A 19,692-nucleotide genomic window follows, 5' to 3' on the forward strand; every position below is an offset into this window, starting at 1 on the left:
GTGTAAATCGTTTAATACATATGATATCGCCTATCAATGTTACTGTTCATTGTCATTATTATTCTAAGTTTTTGTTTAAATTTCTAATAAAAAATACTTAACATTGAAAATCTGTTTTTTGTGTATTTTTATTAAAGGGAACCTGTCACCCCGAAAATCGCGGGGTCCGCTGTGGCGCCTCCCATCTTCTTTCCATGACGTCCTCTTCTGATCTTCAGCCAAGGTCAGAGAGGCTAGGCGCCTGCGCACTGCAGTGCTTTGCTCTGCCCTCAACAGGGCAGACAAAGTACGCCTGCGCCGGAGCCGTGGCTGAAGATCAGAAGAGGACGTCATGGAAAGAAGATGGGAGGCGCCACAGCGGACCAGAGACGCCCATCCGACCTGACCAGCAGCGGGACCGCCCCTGGGTGAATATAATCTAACGTCTTTTGCTCCTCTTTCAGGTAACATCGGGGGCTTATCTACAGCATTACAGAATGCTGAAGATAAGCCCCTGATGCTGGTGGGCTTACCTCACCCGCGATTTTCGGGGTGACAGGTTCCCTTTAAACTGATAAAAGTGTGCAACCTCTAAATATTGTTCGATCGTCTTGAAATTTGGCATATATACTTTTTATATTAGTGAGACTCAGGCATAAGCAAAGTCTGCAAAAATTTAACATTTTAATTTTTACATTACAAAATGAAACACCCTACTGGGGGATATCAGCTCCTCCGGCATGCCTACAATTTGCGCTACTTCACTTCTGGGGGAGAGTGTCAGATTGTCCTCTTTCAAATTCACACAACACACGGGTAACATTCCATCATGTACGGCCACCAGAGTCTGAGCAACTAGGAGTCCTTGGGGTAAGTGCTCCATAATGGCCGGTTCTAACTGTATCTCAACCCCCTCCAGAGGAGTGCAAGCCTGGACAGGTAAGGAGAGTATGGTACAAGATTGCCTGCAGCCGGAATAACCACTTTTCCCAGCAACTTTCCATCACAGGAGACCTCTTGCGCTCGAGCCTTCCAGATCATCTGCTGAAACACTTATCTTTGAGGCATTTGCAGACTCCATTGTTTCAGAAACACGTCTGGGAAATCATTAATGAGAAGACTCCCGAATTCCTTGAGCACATTCATCCAAAGAGTGACAGCATATCCATGTTCTGTATCACCCACAGTTTGCACCACTCTGTTGCGGCCCAGGTCTTTACCACAGACCTTGATCTGCATCCAGCCACCCCTGATGGGCAACTGATTGGCAGCCATCAACTTCATCACCGGGCCCCACTTGGGCCTCAATACTTCAGGAAAATATCTTTTAAAGTATATTTTTGGCATTGTAGTCACTTGTGAGCCGCTATGTACCAGACAGCGAATTGCTTGACCATCTCTTTCGGCCCAGTCTAGAGGACACACAGAAACTAAATTCGTGGAACTTCTGATTCTCCTTTCTGACTGTTCTGGCTCCTGGCGGCGTCCCCCAGCCTCAAAGCCTCCTAGTTTAATGGGCGGCGCTGAAGAGGCTAAACTCTGTGTGGACAAACCCGGGCCACATGTCTCAATTCTCCACAGGTATAGCATGTAGGGAGTTCTTCCCGACAATATCTTCTCACCACCAGTCAGGTTTCTGGGATAGTTCTGCCCCCCGGTGAGCTTAACATGATTACCTGACTGTGACATCATCGAAGGTCCTTCACTCACTGCATTCTTAGGAACGGAGGCAGACGCTTGCAGCACTGAGAGCCAGGGTCCGTCGGAGGGGTGAGTATATCCATATGGGAATTCCCTAACAAACAGGCATTCCTCACATGTATTCAGCCTGTCTAGCAGCCGTAAATCATGCAGCTGCAGCGATGAAAGCTAAATCTCCGAGCACTAACAAATACTCGGAGACCACCCGAGCATGCTCGGTAAAACCCAAGCAACGAGTATACTCGCTCATCACTAGTTAATAGTCAATGTGTGCCAGCATAGTTTACACAATACAATAGATTGATCCCCTGGCAACATGGAAACAAATTCCCACATTCGGCTCTTTATTGCCGAATCCACCACCTGGCCCTTGACTTAGAGTTCTACTACTATTTACAGTGCCTCCACCACCACATCTCACAGAGCCAGCAACACAGCTTGGAGTTAAATAAACTGGAAGACGTTGTTCTGGTGAAGCACCTTTTTTGCCCCTTGGGAACAGTGGGTTAGGGATTGAGGGGTAGGACAGAAACATGTATCATTGACAAAATTGAAATTCTGCTATATGTTATGGTGGCAGAGGAAGTGGACTGAGCAGAACACTGAGTTAGGCTTGAGTCACACAGTATTAAAAAATCGGTCCGATTTTGATGGCTGAGAATTGCACAAATGTTCACGAACAGTGATCCGTATGTAATCCATTTGCAATGTGAGGATGCGATTTCTTCGCATCTAGTAAGAGTGTGACATCCGTATGGCATCCGTATGCAATGCGATTTTAACATGAGCTTTTACATACAGCAGTTCTCTCTATGTAAAAGCTCATGTTAAAATCGCACTGTAAAACAAAACTGCAAACATCATTTTAATACCAAATAATCTTCAAAACACATATATATGAAAAGCCGGCAAATGATCTGCTGAATACAGTATAGAATAGGTTAGAATAGAATAGATATTTACACATAGTATAGGTATATACAGTATATATATGCATATGTATATATATATATATATACATATATATATATAGACCAAAAGTTTAACACATGTGGAATTATATACTTAGCAAAAAAGTGTGAGACAACTGAAATTATGTCTTATATTCTAGGTTCTTCAAAGTAGCCACCTTTTGCTTTGCTTTGCACACTCTTGGCATTCTCTTGATGAGCTTCTAGAAGTAGTCACCGGGAATGGTCTTCCAACAATCTTGAAGGAGTTCCCAGAGATGCTTAGCACTTGACCCTTTTGCCTTCACTCTGTGGTCCAGCTCACCCCAAACCATCTCGATTGGGTTCAGGTCTGGTGACTGGAGGCCAGGTAATCTGGCGTAGCACCCCATCACTCTCCTTCTTGGTCAAATAGCCTTTACACAGCCTGGAGGTGTGTTTGGGGTGATTGTCCTGTTGAAAAATAAATGATGGTCCAACTAAACGCAAATCGGATGGAATAGCATGCTGCTGCAAGATGCTGTGGTAGCCATGCTTTTTCAGTATGCCTTCAATTTTGAATAAATCCCCAACAGTGTCACCTACAGGGCCGGACTGGCCATTGGGCAATTCTGGCAAATGCCAGAAGGGCCTGTCTGGTCATGGGCTGCCTTGTCTGCTACGTTGTTAGCAGAATCAGTGTTCTCAAGACACCCATACTGTTTAGAGTTGTGATGGAGCACAAAGTCGCTGACTCCGTCACTTACCCCAGCAGGCCACAGGTATCATTAGAAATATTGGGGTTATAGTAAATTTTGCTTTCCTCCATCCACGATATTGTTAATATATCCTCATCTGTTGCTTGGAAACGGGACAACATGGGCCTGTGTGATTGCAAATGCCAGGGCTGAATTTTAGTCCCAGTCCGTACCTGGTTACCTACAAAGCACCCCCACACCATCACACCTCCTCCTCCATGCTTCACGGTGGGAACCAGGCATGTAGAGTCCATCCGTTCACCTTTTCTGCGTCGCACAAAGACACGTTGGTTGGAACCAAAGATCTCAAATTTGGACTCATCATACCAAAGCACAGATTTCCACTGGCCTAATGTCCATTCCTTGTGTTCTTTAGCCCAAACAAGGTTCTTCTGCTTGTTGCCTTTCCTTAGCAGTTGTTTCCTAGCAGCTATTTTACCATGAAGGCCTGCTGCACAAAGTCTCCTCTTAACAGTTGTTGTAGAGATGTGTATGCTGCTAGAACTCTGTGTGGCATTGACCAGGTCTCTAATATGAGCTGCTGTTAACCTGCAAATTCTGAGGCTGGTGACTCGGATAAACTTATCCTCAGAAGCAGAGGTGACTCTTGGTCTTCTTTCCTGGGGTGGTCCTCATGTGAGCCAGTTTCTTTGTAGCACTTGATGGTTTGTGCTACTGCGCTTGGGGACACTTTCAAAGTTTTTCCAATTTTTCAGACTGCCTGACCTTCATTTCTTAAAGTTACGATGGCCACTTGTTTTTCTTTACTTAGCTGCTTTTTTCTTGCCATAATACAAATTCTAACAGTCTATTCAGTAGGACTATCAGTTGTGTATCCACCAGACTTCTGCACAACAAGGCAAGAAATCCCACTTATTAAACCTGACAGGGCACACCTGTGAAGTGAAAACCATTTCCGGTGACTACCTCTTGAAGCTCATCAAGAGAATGCCAAGAGTGTGCAAAGCAGTCATCAAAGCAAAAGGTGGCTACTTTGAAGAACCTAGAATATAAGACATAATTTCAGTTAACAATTTTTTGTTAAGTATATAATTTCACATGTGTTAATTCATAGTTTTGATGCCTTCAGTGTGAATGTACAATTTTCATAGTCATGAAAATACAGAAAAATCTTTAAATGAGAAGGTGTGTCCAAACTTTTTGTCTGTACTGTATATATTTTCAGTATATATATATATATATATATATATACACATACACACCTATACGATGTGTATATTTCTATTCTATTATTAGCTGTCAGTGTGATTTTACTGTACACCGCACTGATATGCCAACTTTTCAAAGAACGCCGGTACGTATTTCTCGCAAGTCACAATAATGGTCCATGTGGTGTGTGAGTTTATTTCACACCCATAGACATTCATTGGCGAGTTTCAGCTGATATACAGTGCAAATTGTAGCATTTTGCGATTTCACTCGCACGTATAATACAGCAGACAAAAAAACGGATGATGGGAGCTGCCCCATAGATTAACATTGGTCCGAGTGCTATGCGATTTTTTCTCGCATAGCACTCATCTGTATTCCTCTCTAGCGTGACTCCAGCCTTAAGCTGATGATGTCGTTGTCAGAGTCTACATCCTCCTTCTTTGACTGAGACGAGTATTGTGCTATGTATTTTTTTAAGAAAATGGCTTGTCTTAAAAGCAAGGGTGGAAGCACACTTTTTGTGACACATAAGCTTTGCTTTCAGGTTTCTTTGTCAGTAGCAAAATTAAAACAGAGGGCTGGTAAATTGCTATCCAGCTTTGCTGTGTCTGTAGAATAAAAAAATGCTGTTACTAAGTTGTTCGTACTGCAGTATATCACAGATCAATCAATTCACCGTCACACGTGCTATGCAGATTGAGAACCTCTCTATGGATTCAATATTTGGATTACCACCCCCGCCAAAAATTATGGAATCACCGACCTTGGAGGATGTTCATTCATTTGTTTTATTCTGTAGAAAAAAGCAGATCACAGACATGGCACAAAGCTAAGGTCATTTCAAATGGCAACTTTCTGGCTTTAAGAAACACTAAAAGAAATCAAGAACAAAAAATGTGGTAGTCAGTAATGGTTACTTTTTTTAACCAAGCATAGAGGAAAAATTATGGAATCACTCAATTCTGAGGGAAAAAAATGGAATCACCCTGTAAATTTTCATACCCAAAAATAACACCTGCATCAAATTAGATCTGCTCGTTAGTCTGCATCTAAAAAGGAGTAATCACACCTTGGGAGAGCTGTTTCACCAAGTGGACTGACATGAATCATGGCTCCAACACGAGAGATGTCAATTTAAACAAAGCAGAGGATTTTTAAACTCTTAAAAGAGGGTAAATCATCATGCAATGTTGCAAAAGATGTTGGTTGTTCACAGTCAGCTGTGTCCAAAATCTGGTCCAAATACAAACAACATGGAAATGCAAACATACTGGTAGACCAAGGAAGACATCAAAGCGTCAAGACAGGAAACTTAAAACAATATGTCTCCAAAACAGGAAATGTACAACAAAACAAATGAGGAACAAATGGGTGGAAACTGGAGTCAACGTCTGTGACCGAACTGTAAGAAACCGCCTAAAGGAAAGGGGATTTACATACAGAAAAGCTAAACGAAAGCCATCATTAACACCTAAACAGAAAAAAACAATGTTACAATGGGCTAAGGAAAAGCAATCGTGGACTGTGGATGACTGGATGAAAGTCATATTCAGTGATGAATTGCGAATCTGCATTGGGCAAGGTGATGATGCTGGAACTTTTGTTTGGTGCCGTTCCAATGAGATTTATAAAGATGACTGGACTGCCTGAAGAGAACATGCAAATTTCCACAGTCATTGATGATATGGGGCTGCATGTCAGGTAAAGGCACTGGGGAGATGGCTGTCATTACATCTTCAATAAATGCATAAGTTTATGTTGATTTTTTGGACACTTTTCTTACCCCATCAATTGAAAAATTGAAAGGATATTTGGGGATGATGAAATCATTTTTCAAGATGATAATGCATCCTGCCATAGAGCAAAAACTGTGAAAATATTCCTTGAAAAAAGACACATAAGGTCAATGTCGTGGCCTGAAAATAGTCCGGATCTCAATCCAATTGAAAATCTTTGGTGGAAGTTGAAGAAAATGGTCCATGACAAGGCTCCAACCTGCGAAGCTGATCTGGCAACAGCAATCAGAGAAAGTTGGAGCCAGATTGATGATGAGCACTGTTTGACACTCATTAAGTCCATGCCTCAGAAACTGCAGTCTGTTATAAAAGCCACTGATGTTTTGGAGTGTTTTTTTTGTGTGTTTTTCATGATTCCATAATTTTTTCCTCAGAATTGAGTGATTCCATCATTTTTTTCCTATGCTTGGTTAAAAAAGGTAACCATTACTGACTACCACATTTTTTGTTCTTTTAGTGTTTCCTAAAACCAGAAAGTTGCCATATAAAATGACTTTAGTTTTGTGCCATGTCTGTGATCTGCTTCTTTTTCTACAGAATTAAACAACTGAATGAACATCCTCCAAGGCTGTTGATTCCATCATTTTTGTCAGGGGTTGAATTTTTCACAGACTGAGACAAGCACTCTAATTTTCAATGTGCTTCAGCACAGCAGTAGTACACCACAATCAGATTAAGGCCTTTTTCTATTCCTATATGTAATAAACTGCTCGCTATGACCTCCTATCTCTGGTCTGTAAAATATTAAATTGAGCTGCTTGCCCGCCGTAATCTTTTATAGTGGCTGAGATATCTCCCCTCTGCACTAGACCATGTAAAATAGCTGCAAGGCATTATGGGTAAATCTTCAGCAATGTGTGAAATGGCGACTGGCATTTTCTCTTTTGCTATCCTCACAAACAAAAATTGCAAATGTTTTGAAATCGCAGATACCTGATCAAATTGCAGTAGATCAAGCTGTTCATCCGTACTCACTACACCAAAATAGAGTTGAGCGACTTTTACTTTTTTAGGATCGAGTCGGGTTTTGCGAAACCCGACTTTGTCAAAAGTCGGGTCGGGTGAAATCGGCCGATTATTTCGAAAAGTCGGGGGCCGACAGAAACACGAAACCCAATGCAAGTCAATGGGGAATCAAAGTCGGCAGTGAGTGTAGGACAGGAAAACACCTACAGTGCCCATTTTAATGCCAAAAACATCAATTCTTATTTCTTAAGTTTGTCAATCTTAATTTACTTTATAATAATAGTTAGGCATTGAAAACAGGGGGTCATTTGGCTAAAGTTGTGGGGGGGTAGGGCTGGCTCAAGATTTTCGTGGGCCCAGGAAACGCAGAATACGTCACGGCAGTGGAGCAGGGAGAGGTAAGTATTTCAACTTTGCAAGTGCTGTGATCCTGAGCAAGCAGGGGGGCCCACTCTTTGGCACTTGGCACAGGGCCCCTCATAGTACGGCGGTGTGTTTGACGGTGGGTGGTGCCTCCCACTGCCAGAGACACTTTTGCGTACTATGAGGAGCCCTGTGCCAGTGACGTCGCCAACGAGTATGCCCCCCCACCTGATGAAGGAACCTGCACTTTCATCTGCACCTTACTCTTTGTCCCCGTGTAAGGTGGTATAGTATGCGGGAAGGGGAACCTGACTTTCAGCAGGGTCAGATTCAGGCTGTGTAGAGTGCAAGGCAAATGTAGTGTTCTGGGTCAATGTACCAGCAGACTCATCTAGCAGTGGCTGGGGAATAGGTAGGATGAGGAGGAAACACAGATATAGGCCCAAATAATAAAGTAGGCTAAATGCAGTTCAAAATTGGTAACAGGACTAAACAGGCGGCATTGCTTTGTTCAGTGGAGGACAACTGTAATGAGTGGCGCAGACACAGTTAGTAGGCCCAAAATATAAAAATTGGCTAAAAGCAGTTCAATATTGGTAACAGGACTAAACAGGCGGCCTAGCTTTGTTCAGTGGAGGACAACTGTAATGAGTGGCGCAGACACGGTTAGTAGGCCCAAATACAAAGGTAGGCTAAAAGCAGTTCAAAATTGGTAACAGGACTAAACAGGCAGCATAGCTAGGTACTGGGGTGGGTTCCTCTGCTGAGTAGCAGACAGTGGTAGTAGGCGCAAAGTATTAACTGGTCTAAATGGAGGCCAGGGCCCCTGTATATTTTAACTATCATCTCTCATTTCAACAAATTTGTATTGGCAGTGCCATTGAAGGATTTAACAGCACAGACTACACAGTGGTGGAGCAGGGAAAGGTAAGTATTGCAAGTGGTAGAGCACTGTTCGAGCTGGGGGGGAACACTCTCTCGTAGGCAGCGGTACTAGCACAGGGCCCCTCATATTACGACGGTGTATCTGACGTTGGTTGTGCACCACCACTGTCAGAGACACTTCATTTTACTATGAGGGACCCTGTGCCAGTGCCGTCGCCCAAGAGTGGGCGCACCCACCTGTCCAGGCAAACAGCACTCGCACGGGTGCTTGCGCCAGGTAGTGACCACGGCCCTGTGGGGGGAGTCATCCCATTTAGGGAGGTATAAAAATGGCCTATGGTGGACATTCAGCAGCTGCAAATGGCAGAGTTGGAGAAGTCAGTAAGAGGAAGCCAAAAGCAAGACATTTGTCAGGCAAGCTACGTGTCAGCAGGAGAAGGTGGGGCAAAATAATTTGAAATCCATGATTGGTTCATTTTAATGAAAGTTAGATCATCAACATTCTGGGTAGCCAGACGTGTCCTTTTTTTTGGTCAGTATTGAACCAGCAGCACTGAAGACTCTTTCTGATAGCACCCTAGAAGCAGGGCAAGCGAGCTCCTGTAATGCATATTCTGCCAATTCAGGCTAGGTGTCTATTTTAGATGCCCAGTAATCAAAGGGGAATGACCTGTGAGGGAGAACATCGATAAGGGAGGAAAAGTAGTTCATAACCATACTGGACAAATGCTGTCTCCTGTCACTTTGAATCGATGCAGCACTACCTGTCGTGTCAGCGGTCTGTAGTACAATTTCAATCTCCCTACAATGATCTCAGGAAAAGTATGGCAGCAATAAAAAGGACTGCTGCACACAAAAGTGTGGACAAATAAACAAGATAACTGTGCAGAAAGGAGCAACAGGATTTTTGCTTTTAAAAAAGCAGTTGGTTTGCACAGCGGCGTGCAAACAGCAATGCAGCTATCAGGGAGCCTTATAAGCTACAGAGCTGATGCACAAAAATATAGCCTCCACTGTCCCTGCAAACAAATGGTGGTGTTGGACAGTGGAAATCGCTACAGCACAAGCAGTTTTGGGGCTTATTCTTCCCTCCCTAACTATATCCCTTCTTCTGATGCAGCTGCGGCAACCTCTCCCTATGGTATGATCGGCAGAAGTAAGATTGCGGTCAGCGTGCACGCCCCTTTATAGCCCCTGTGACGCTGCAGAAAGCAAGCCAATCACTGTAATGCCCTTCTCTAAGATGGTGGGGACCGAGACCTATGTCATCACGCTGCCCACACTCTGCGTCCTCTTTCATTGGCTGAAAAATGGCACTGAAAGTGTCATACGAAACGCGACTTTGACGCGAAGATCGCCGACCTCATCGCCGATCCTACACAAGGATCGGGTCGGGTTTCATGAAACCCAACTTTGCCGAAAGTCGGCAATTTCTGAATTTGTCCGATCCGTTTCGCTCAACCCTACACCAAACATCTAGATCTACTTTGAGGGAAGTTCCATAACTAATATGCACATCAAAAACATTTTCCTCCAAAGGTTGAAAATACAGCATGTTGATATTAATACGTCTTACATCACTTATCACCTCTTCATTAAATTCTTATTTGATAGATTTGTATTTTATTGCTACTGTGTGAAATGTCATGACTCCTTTGTACAATACTTAATCTCAGTGGAGTTATCAGTTAAGTCATGCATTTCTCTGGCTCCAATCAGGGCAGTGGGAAAATCCATTTCTATTTAATACCAGGAGAAAAAGTGGAAGTCAGTGATTGATATCAGCACAATGATAGGAAAAGTATCTAGAGGTGCTTGTTACATAATATCTCTCTTCAAAATGCTACAACATTCACTATGAAAGCCTGGCTCCAGCGATACCAGCATGACATTGTGACGCTATTGTTCTTTTCAACAAGAAATGCCTTTAAAAGACACAATGCCAGTGAATTATATTTCACTATTAACCCATTGCTAGATCTGGTCTTGATGTATGTTTTGTTTTAATCTGCCATTTTTTTCCCTTGGCATAATAAACAATAAAAAGACCAATATTAACATTTATCAAACTAAAGAGAAAATTTTATTAAACTTTTTGTGACCTATGATAGTTTTGTACTTTTGTATGCATTTTCTGATCGATTCCTGAGTGGCAACTATAGTACTTTTTTATCAATATAGTGGAAAACCCAAGAAAAAATTGCAGTAAGCAGGGAAACTCAATATAACATATACATTTTATTTAGGTCTTATTAAGAAGCATACAGTATATGAAAGAATACGATAAGCAAAAAAAAATTCCAAAGTACACATGAAATAAATGGTGAGTGAGCCAAAAAAACAGAATGTATACATGTAAATATCAAAAACTACAATTTGTAAAATACAATGTGGGGCTAAGGGACTGCTGGTGAAGATGCTTTTATTGCCAATTACAAGAATGTTGGCAAAAAAATATTTCTTTTGGAGAAAATACAGAGAAACATAGATAAGTAATAGCAGTGGTCAGTGGTCGCTGTGGGCCATAAAATTACCCTGATAGCCAGCAAAATCAACAAATTCTTACAATTCTGTCACTACCACATGCTGTCAGATTACATAACAAAAACCCGCTGACAGATTAATTTTAATTGAATACAAGTGTACGATATGTTACCCTCCCCAGGAGGAGCTACAGAGCAATGAAGCAGCCATGAGAGAAAACATCATGCGGAGTGAATGGAAGTCAGGCTTTGTGGTACAGCTACCTTAAAAGGGTTTTTATCTTAAAGGGGTAAAAATGCAGATTGAGAGGGGTTGTCCTAGTAGAGTACAATCACTTTAAGTAAGGACATTACTGCTGGATCTGGGATGGAAGTCCCCTCTATAATTTGTAAAGCGCTGCGGAATATGTTGGCGCTATATAAATAAAATTATTATGATTATTATTATGGTTGGGAGCAAGAGTTACAAGTGCTTCTCACAAAATTAGAGTATCATCCAAAAGTTAATTTATTTCAGTTCCTCAATACAAAAAGTGAATCTCATATATTATATAGAGTCATTACAAACAGAGTGATCTATTTCAAGTGTTTATTTTTGTTAATGTTGATGATTATGGCTTACAGAACACTTTATAACACCAGCTTGAAAAGTTCTTTTAATATCCGAAATGTTGGCCTACTGAAATGTATGTTCAGTAAATGCACTCAATACTTGGTCAGGGCTCTTTTTACATCAATTACTGCATCAATGCAGTGTGGCATGGAGTCGATGAGCCTGTGGCGCTACTGAGGTGTTATGGAAGCCCAGGTTGCTTTGATAGCAGCCTTCAGCTCGTCTGCTTTTTTGGGTCTGGTGTCTCTCATCTTCATCTTTACAATACTCCATAGATACTCTATGGGGTTAAGGTCAGGTGAGTTTGCTGGCCAGTCAAGCACAGTGATACAATTGTTTTAAACCAGGTATTAGTACTTTTGTCAGTGTGGACAGGTGCCAAGTCCTGCTGGAGAATGAAATTTCTATCTCCAAAAAGCTTGGCAGAGGGAAGCATGAAGTGGTCTAAGGGTGGTTTCACACTTGCGTTTTTGTCTGCATGCGTTTTTTTCCCCTATCTTTAACATTGAAAACGTATGCGTTTTTTTGTGTACGCGTTTGGTCGCGTTTGTTGACGCATGCGTTTTTTTACTGCATGCGTTCATTTTCTGAAATGCTACTTGCGTTTTCATGCGTTTTTTTTGGGTCAAAAAATACATTGGAGTCAATGGGGACGCATGCGTCTTTTGGTGCATGCGTTTTTTTATTAAAAAACCAGAAAACACACTGATATGCCACCCCCCAACATAAAGGTGATAAAGGGAACCTAACCCTACCCCTAACCCTACCCCTAACCCTAACCCTACCCCTAACCCTAACCCTAAGGGATCCTAACCCTACCCCTAACCCTAACCCTACCCCTAACCCTAACCCTAAGGGATCCTAACCCTAACCCTAACCCTAACCCTACCCCTAACCCTAACCCTACCCCTAACCCTAAGGGATCCTAACCCTAACCCTAACCCTAATCCCTTTATGGTTAGGGTTAGGGGTAGGGGTTAGGATCCCTTAGGGTTAGGGTTAGGGGTAGGGTTAGGGTTAGGATCCCTTAGGGTTAGGGGTAGGGTTAGGGTTAGGATCCCTTAGGGTTAGGGTTAGGGGTAGGGTTAGGGGTAGGATCCCTTTAGGGTTAGGGTTAGGGTTATGATCCCTACCCCTACCCCTACCCCTAACCCTAACCCTAACTGTTTCTGTTTATAGTGGGTTTTTTACTTTATTTTGATGATTGGCAGCTGTCACACATTTCTCAGCATGCATTTAAAAAACGCAAACGCATGTAAAAACGCATGTAAACGCGTCAAAACGCCGCGTTTTTTTCACCACATGCAAAAACGCATGCGTCAAAAAAACGCAGCGTTTACACGCGTTTACATGCGTTTTTTCACCATGCGTTTTTTTGCGTTTTTTACCGCAAAAACGCACCCCAAAAAACGCCAATGTGAAACCAGCCTTAAATTCCTGGTAGAAGACTGCGCTGATTTTGGTTTTGATAAAACACAGTTGACCTACACCAGCAGATGACATGGCTTCCCAAACCATCACTGATTGTGGAAACTTCACACTAGACCTCAAGCTGCTTGTGATTGTGTTTCTCTACACTCTTCCTCCAGACTCTGGGACCTTGATTTCTAAATTAAATGCAAAATTTACTTTCATTTGAAAACAAGACCTTGGACCACTGAGCATCAGTCCAGTTCTTTTTCTCCTTGGCCAAGGTAAGAAGCTTCTGTGGATGTCTATTGGTCATGAGTGGCTTGGCACAAGGAATGTGACACTTATAGCCCATGTCCTGGATACGTCTGTGTGTGGTGGCTCATGAAGCAATGACTCCAGCAGCAATCTACTCCTTGTGAATCTCCTCCAAATTTTTGAAGGCCTTTTCTTAACCCCTTAGTGACGGAGCCAAATTTTTGAAATCAGACCAGTGTCACTTTATGTGGCAATAACTCTGCAATGCTTCAACAAATCCCAGTGATTTTGAGACAGTTTTTTCGTGACACATTATACTTTATGATAATGGTAAATTTAGGTCAATATGTTTTGTGTTTATTTATAAAAAAATATCAAAAATTTGAGAAAAATGTTAAAAAATTAGCAATTTTCAAAGTTTGAATAATTATCCCTTTAATCCAGATGGTCATACCACAGCAAACCATTAATAAATAAAATTTCCCTCATGTCGTCTTTACATCAGCACCATTTGTAAAATGTTTTTTTATTTTGATAGCATTTTAGGAGGTTTAAAAATGTAGCAGCAATTTTTCATTTTTTCAAGGAAATTTACAACATTTATTTTTTTAGGGAACTATCCATGTTTGAAGTGACTTTAGGGGTCTCATATATTGGGAAACCCCCAAACGTGATACCATTTTAAAAACAGCACCCCTTGACATATTGAAAACTGCTTTCAGGTAGTTTATTAACCCTTCAGGTGCTTTACAGGAATTAATATAAAGTGGTATGATAGAAATGAAAATGTGTATTTTTACCACCTAAATATCGGTAACTTCTGAACAGGTTACAACAGCCGACAGACTCCAAGGCCACTATTAGGTCGTGAATTACCATCGCAAACATCAGGACCACACTATCATGGTCTGAGGGCACCAATTGGGATAAAGAGGGAGCCCCCACACTCTGTTAACCATTTATAATGATGTAGTCACTATTGACAGCAGCGTCTAAAGGGTTAAAAAGATATGGACGGTGCCAACATTGATCGTGGCTGATACAGCAAGTTGTCAGCTATAGTGTACAGCTGACAGCTGCTGGATTGTCACCTGTATGGGGAGGCTATTCTCTTATATCTCAGGTCAGTTAAAAGACATATTGGCTGTCATTAAGGGGTTAACAATTCTTTCAAGTCTGCAGTTATCCCGGTTGGTTGTGCACCTTTTTCTACCACACTTTTTCCTTGCACTCAACTTTTCATTAATATGCTTGGATACAGCACTCTGTGAACAGCCAGATTCTTTAGGAATGGCCTTTTGTGCTTACCCTCCTTGTGGAGTGTGTCAATGACTGCCTTCTGGACATCTGTCAAGTCAGCAGTCTACCCCATGATTGTGGAGCTTACTGAAAGAGACTAAGGGGCCTTTTTAAATGCTTAGGAATCCTTTGCAGGTGTCTGTGTGTTGAAGAACTGAACAAAATTAACTTTTGGATGATATTCTAATTTTGTGAGAAGCTCTTGTATGTGGTTTCTTGAAATTTGCTTACATTGCTGGATTATCAGAAGGGCTGAAAGTGTACTTCTACCTAAGATTGTTATTAAGTCTCGCTGGGAAAATTTGCTTACAAAATTATCTGTTTATGTCCATCTTGTTCCAGCCAAACATTTTTTGATACTGGTATTGAGTAAGCAGCAAGCCTCACTAATATATTGCTTTGGGGCCTATAACAGATTTATTCTTTACATGTATGCAGTTTTTACCCACGTAGCTGCAGTTTCAAGCATTTACATTATATAGTTGCACATTTCCATGTCAAGTAGCAAATAGAATTTACATTTACAATTGCATTAACCCTATTTACATAAAATCACATATAGTGCAGGGTCGGACTGGAGCACCGCGACACCAGAGAATCCTCCGGTGGGCCCAGCCCCAGCTCCTACCATCCACAAAGGGGGCCTCCTGCCTCTGCAGCCCCTTTATGAAGTGCACAGACAGTGTACAGCATTCCTTACAGTGAATAACACTGTGCATCTTCTGCAGTCCTTGATCATCTTTCCCAAACCCCCTCCATTCCCCGTTCTCTCTCTCTCCCTTCAGTGTCAGGTTAAGTTGAGAGTGAGGACAGCAGAGGTCAGAGCCAGGGCAGGAAGATGCCTGCAGCCCTGTGTTTGTGTCTGTGTCCTCAGAAGCTGGTAAGTATACATATATGTGTATCTGTTTGTGTACATGTGCAGTATACAGTGTGTGTGTCTGTATATGTGTATATAGCATGTGTGCACATCTATACAGTAATAATAATAATAATCTTTTTACAGTTAAACAGTTTCAAACAGTATATAGTATGATTGTGTATATCTGTGGTGCATGTGTGTATATATATATATATATAAATGTACATACACAGAGCCGCCATCAGATCATTATTGCCTTGACTGGCGTATGGGGCCAAGTGATCAGAGGGGGCCTGCATCGGGCCCCATATGTTCTGGTCATCGGGCCCCAGCAGCAGGATTCTGCCACTGCAGAAACTGAACCTGCGTCAGAGAAGCAGGTTAAGTTAAACTCTATTGCCTGGCCCGCACGGCAATAGTTAAAAGCCGCCAGCCAATCGGAGGCTGGCAGCTGACATTAGCTCGCATGTCACCAGCGTATGATGTCATTGTCATTTGCCGGCAACAGCGTGGAGGGCACTTTGCTGCAGGAGCGGGGCAAGGTAATGAGAACATCATGAAGTGCTATCCCCAGAAACTACCCATCGTATAGCGCTTCCCCCAGAGAGTAAACATCATATAGTCCTGCCCCCAGAAAGTACACATCATATAGGGCAGCACCCGGAAAGTATAGTGCTGCATCCAGAAAGTACACATCGTATAATGCTGCCCCCAGAAAGAACACATTGTATTGTGCTGGCCCTGGAAATTACACATCGTATAATGCTGTCCCCAGAAAAAAGTACAGATCCCACAGTGCTGCCCCGGATAGTACACATCATATAGTGCTGGCCCCGGATAGTACACATCATATAGTGCTGCCCCAGAAAGTACACATCGTATAGTGCTGCCCCCTGAAAGTACACATCATATAGTGCTGCCCCCGGAAAGTACACATCGTGTAGTGCTGGCCCGGAAAGTACACATCGTTTAGTGCTGTTGATCACTGTATTACCTGTAGACTGATATTGTATACAGAGCTCCTGTGTATAATGTCACTGGTGATCACTGTATTATCTGTACAATGTACATTAGATACAGAGCTCCTGAGTATAATATCACCGGTAATCAATGTATTACCTGTACACAGACACTGCATACTAAATACAGATCTCCTGTGTATAATGGCACTAATGGTGATATTAGTATTGTTTTTTAATTAATGTTCAGTATTGTAGTATTCAGTCACTATGTGGTGGTAACATTTTTTCCGGCCATGGTGTGGCTATATTTGTTCCATGTATGTGCTGTTATTTGGTCACTATGTTTTGGTAATATGTGGTCTGGTCATGGTGTGGTGGTATTTGTTCCTTGTATGTGGTATTATAGGTCATTATGTGGTGGTAATATGGTGTCTGGTCATAGTGCAGTGGCATTTGTCCCTTGTATGTGATATTATTGGTCATTTAAAAAAATGAAAAAAAAATATAAATATACCAAAATTGTATTAGATACTTTAGTAAATAATTACGTGGATAGAGTAGTGCTAGGCTAAATGAGTCTACTTTGTGGTAAAAATAAAAAAAATGAATGACGTGGACTCCGTTGAAAAATCAGGTGCTGGCTGAATCTGAACACAGTCCAGAAATCATGACACTGATGGAGAAACAGCCACACTCAAAATAAGTCTTGTTTGGTCTTGCAGATAGTGCTAAAGTTTATTCAAAATTCACCAAAGGGTAAAACAAATAGAGTGAAAATAAGGTACGAGGTTAATGAGGTACAAGGTGACGATTCGACCCTGTTCCGGGTCTTTATCAAACCTTGCTTAAATGGTATCTAAAAAGGACCAAGAGACAGTATAAAGAAGGCAGAAGTCCCAGCTGGGGCTTAACGTTCTATAGAGATGGCACCTGTTGTGGTGGTGAGGCGCCACGCAGGCGCCATCTCTACAGAACCTTAAGCCCTCTTGGTCCTTTATTTGTATACTACAAAGAAACCATTGGAACAAAAGCCTCAGCAGAGCGGCCTCTTCAACCAGCCTCCATCCTATAAATGGTCCAAGACATCAACAATAAAATGTCAAGAGGCTCCCAGCAGACCCAGAATACAGGAGATGCTCCACCACTTTTACATCTACGAGTACAAGCTTAACCCAGAAGGAGTGAACCAAGCTACAAAAGACCTCAATGATATATTCTACACCAAAACCAAATTATCCTACCTTAAAAAGTCAACTATAAAAGGCCAAAAGAAAAACAGACCAATGGTTGGTTTGACAGAGAATGTAAAGTCATACGGAAGACCCTGAGAACAGCCTCAAACAAGAAACACAGAGACCCCAACCATCCGGGTCAGAGGGATGCCTACGACACCATACAAAGGCAATACAAAACCATCCTCAAGAGGAAGAAACAGAGTTATATCTCAACCAAACTTAACAAACTCCAAGACAACTCCTTCTGGAACCACATGAGTACAAAAAGCAAGAAAAACAACATCCATTTCCAAAATGGCAATATCTGGCTTACTTCAGAGAACTCTACAAAGACACCCCAAAAAAAGAAGAATTAAACCAAGAAGAGAAAAACATAATGGAAAAACTAAAGGCAATGTCAAACATTTCCAAAGCCCACTGAATACGCCAATCACACTACAGGAAGTTACAGAGAGAATCTCTTCCATAAGGTGTAGAAAAGGCAATGAAATGTGAAATGCTGAAATACAGCTCACCGGAAATACAGGCAGCAATGGTTAAACTGTTCAATATTGCTCTGAGTGCTGGCTACTTCCCACGTACCTGCAATCAAGGCCTCATCTCATCCATTCAGTGAGTGGGGCAGGTACGACCCTGCCAACTACAGAGGCATATGTTTCAGCAGCAACCTGGGGAAACTGTTCAATAGCATCCTGAACAAAAGGATCCTCAGTAGTGTTGAGCATTCCGATACCGCAAGTATCGGGTATCGGCCGATATTTGCGGTATCGGAATTCCGATACCGAATTCCGATACTTCCCGCGTATCGGATACCGGAATCGGAAGTTCCCAGAATTCAAACTGAACGCAGCAGCCAATGAGGAATGATTGGAAGTGTGGGCACATCCTGTTTAGCATGGTGGGCATGTAAGTACTGGCAAGGCTTGGATTGGTTGCTGAAATGATGTCACTCTGCACTATAAAAAACGCTGCCGCCATTTTGCGCTCACTCTGCTGTGATTTCAGTTAGGGACAGGACGCTGTGTTCTAACTGAGGGCCAGTCGAGCTAGCTAATTGCTTTATTTTCCTTTCCAAAGGCTAATTTAGCAAAACGCTGTGTGTTCTTCACTGTTCACCTTGCTCTTGCCTTGCAGCGCTGTTTTAACAGCGTTCTGCAAGGTCTCTGTGTGTGTGTGTGCAGCTCACTCTGTAGTCTGTGTGCAGCCATATACCCGGTTGTATTCAGCTCAGGGGGGGTTTACACTGCCTCACACAGTTGTCCTTTTTTGCTCTTAGTGCAGCCTGCTGCACATTTTTTCTCAAATTTCCTATTAGTGTTTTTCCACCAGTCTCCAGCTCTATTGTGGAAAAACACTACATAGGATAACCTAGAGGGGGGTTTTTGGGCCTTGCAGCGCCGTTTACGGCTGTCTGCACGGTCTCCGTGTGAGCCCAGCTCGCCCTGTAGTCTGTGTGCAGCCATAGCCGGTTGGATTCAGCTCAGGGTTCGTTACTGGCTCATACCTTGAGAAAAATTTTACTTTTTTTCAAATAGTGCAGCCTGTTTAAAATTTGAAAAAAAAAAAATTCCTATTAGTGTCTTTCCACTCGTATCCAGCTAAATAGTGGAAAAACACTATATAGGATAACCTAGAGGAGGGTTTTTTGGCCTTGCAGCGCCGTTTACGGCTGTCTGCACGGTCTCCGTGTGAGCCCAGCTCGCCCTGTAGTCTGTGTGCAGCCATAGCCGGTTGGATTCAGCTCAGGGTTCGTTACTGGCTCATACCTAGAGAAAAATTTTACTTTTTTTCAAATAGTGCAGCCTGTTTAAAATTTGAAAAACAAAAATTCCTATTAGTGTCTTTCCACTCGTATCCAGCTAAATAGTGGAAAAACACTATATAGGATAACCTAGAGGAGGGTTGTTTGGCCTTGCAGCGCCGTTTACGGCTGTCTGCACGGTCTCTGTGTGAGCGCAGCTCGCCCTGTAGTCTGTGTGCAGCCATAGCCGGTTGGATTCAGCTCAGGGTGCGTTACTGCCTC

This window comes from Ranitomeya imitator, chromosome 5 (genome assembly GCF_032444005.1).
Source record: "Ranitomeya imitator isolate aRanImi1 chromosome 5, aRanImi1.pri, whole genome shotgun sequence".
Lineage (NCBI taxonomy): Eukaryota > Metazoa > Chordata > Amphibia > Anura > Dendrobatidae > Ranitomeya > Ranitomeya imitator.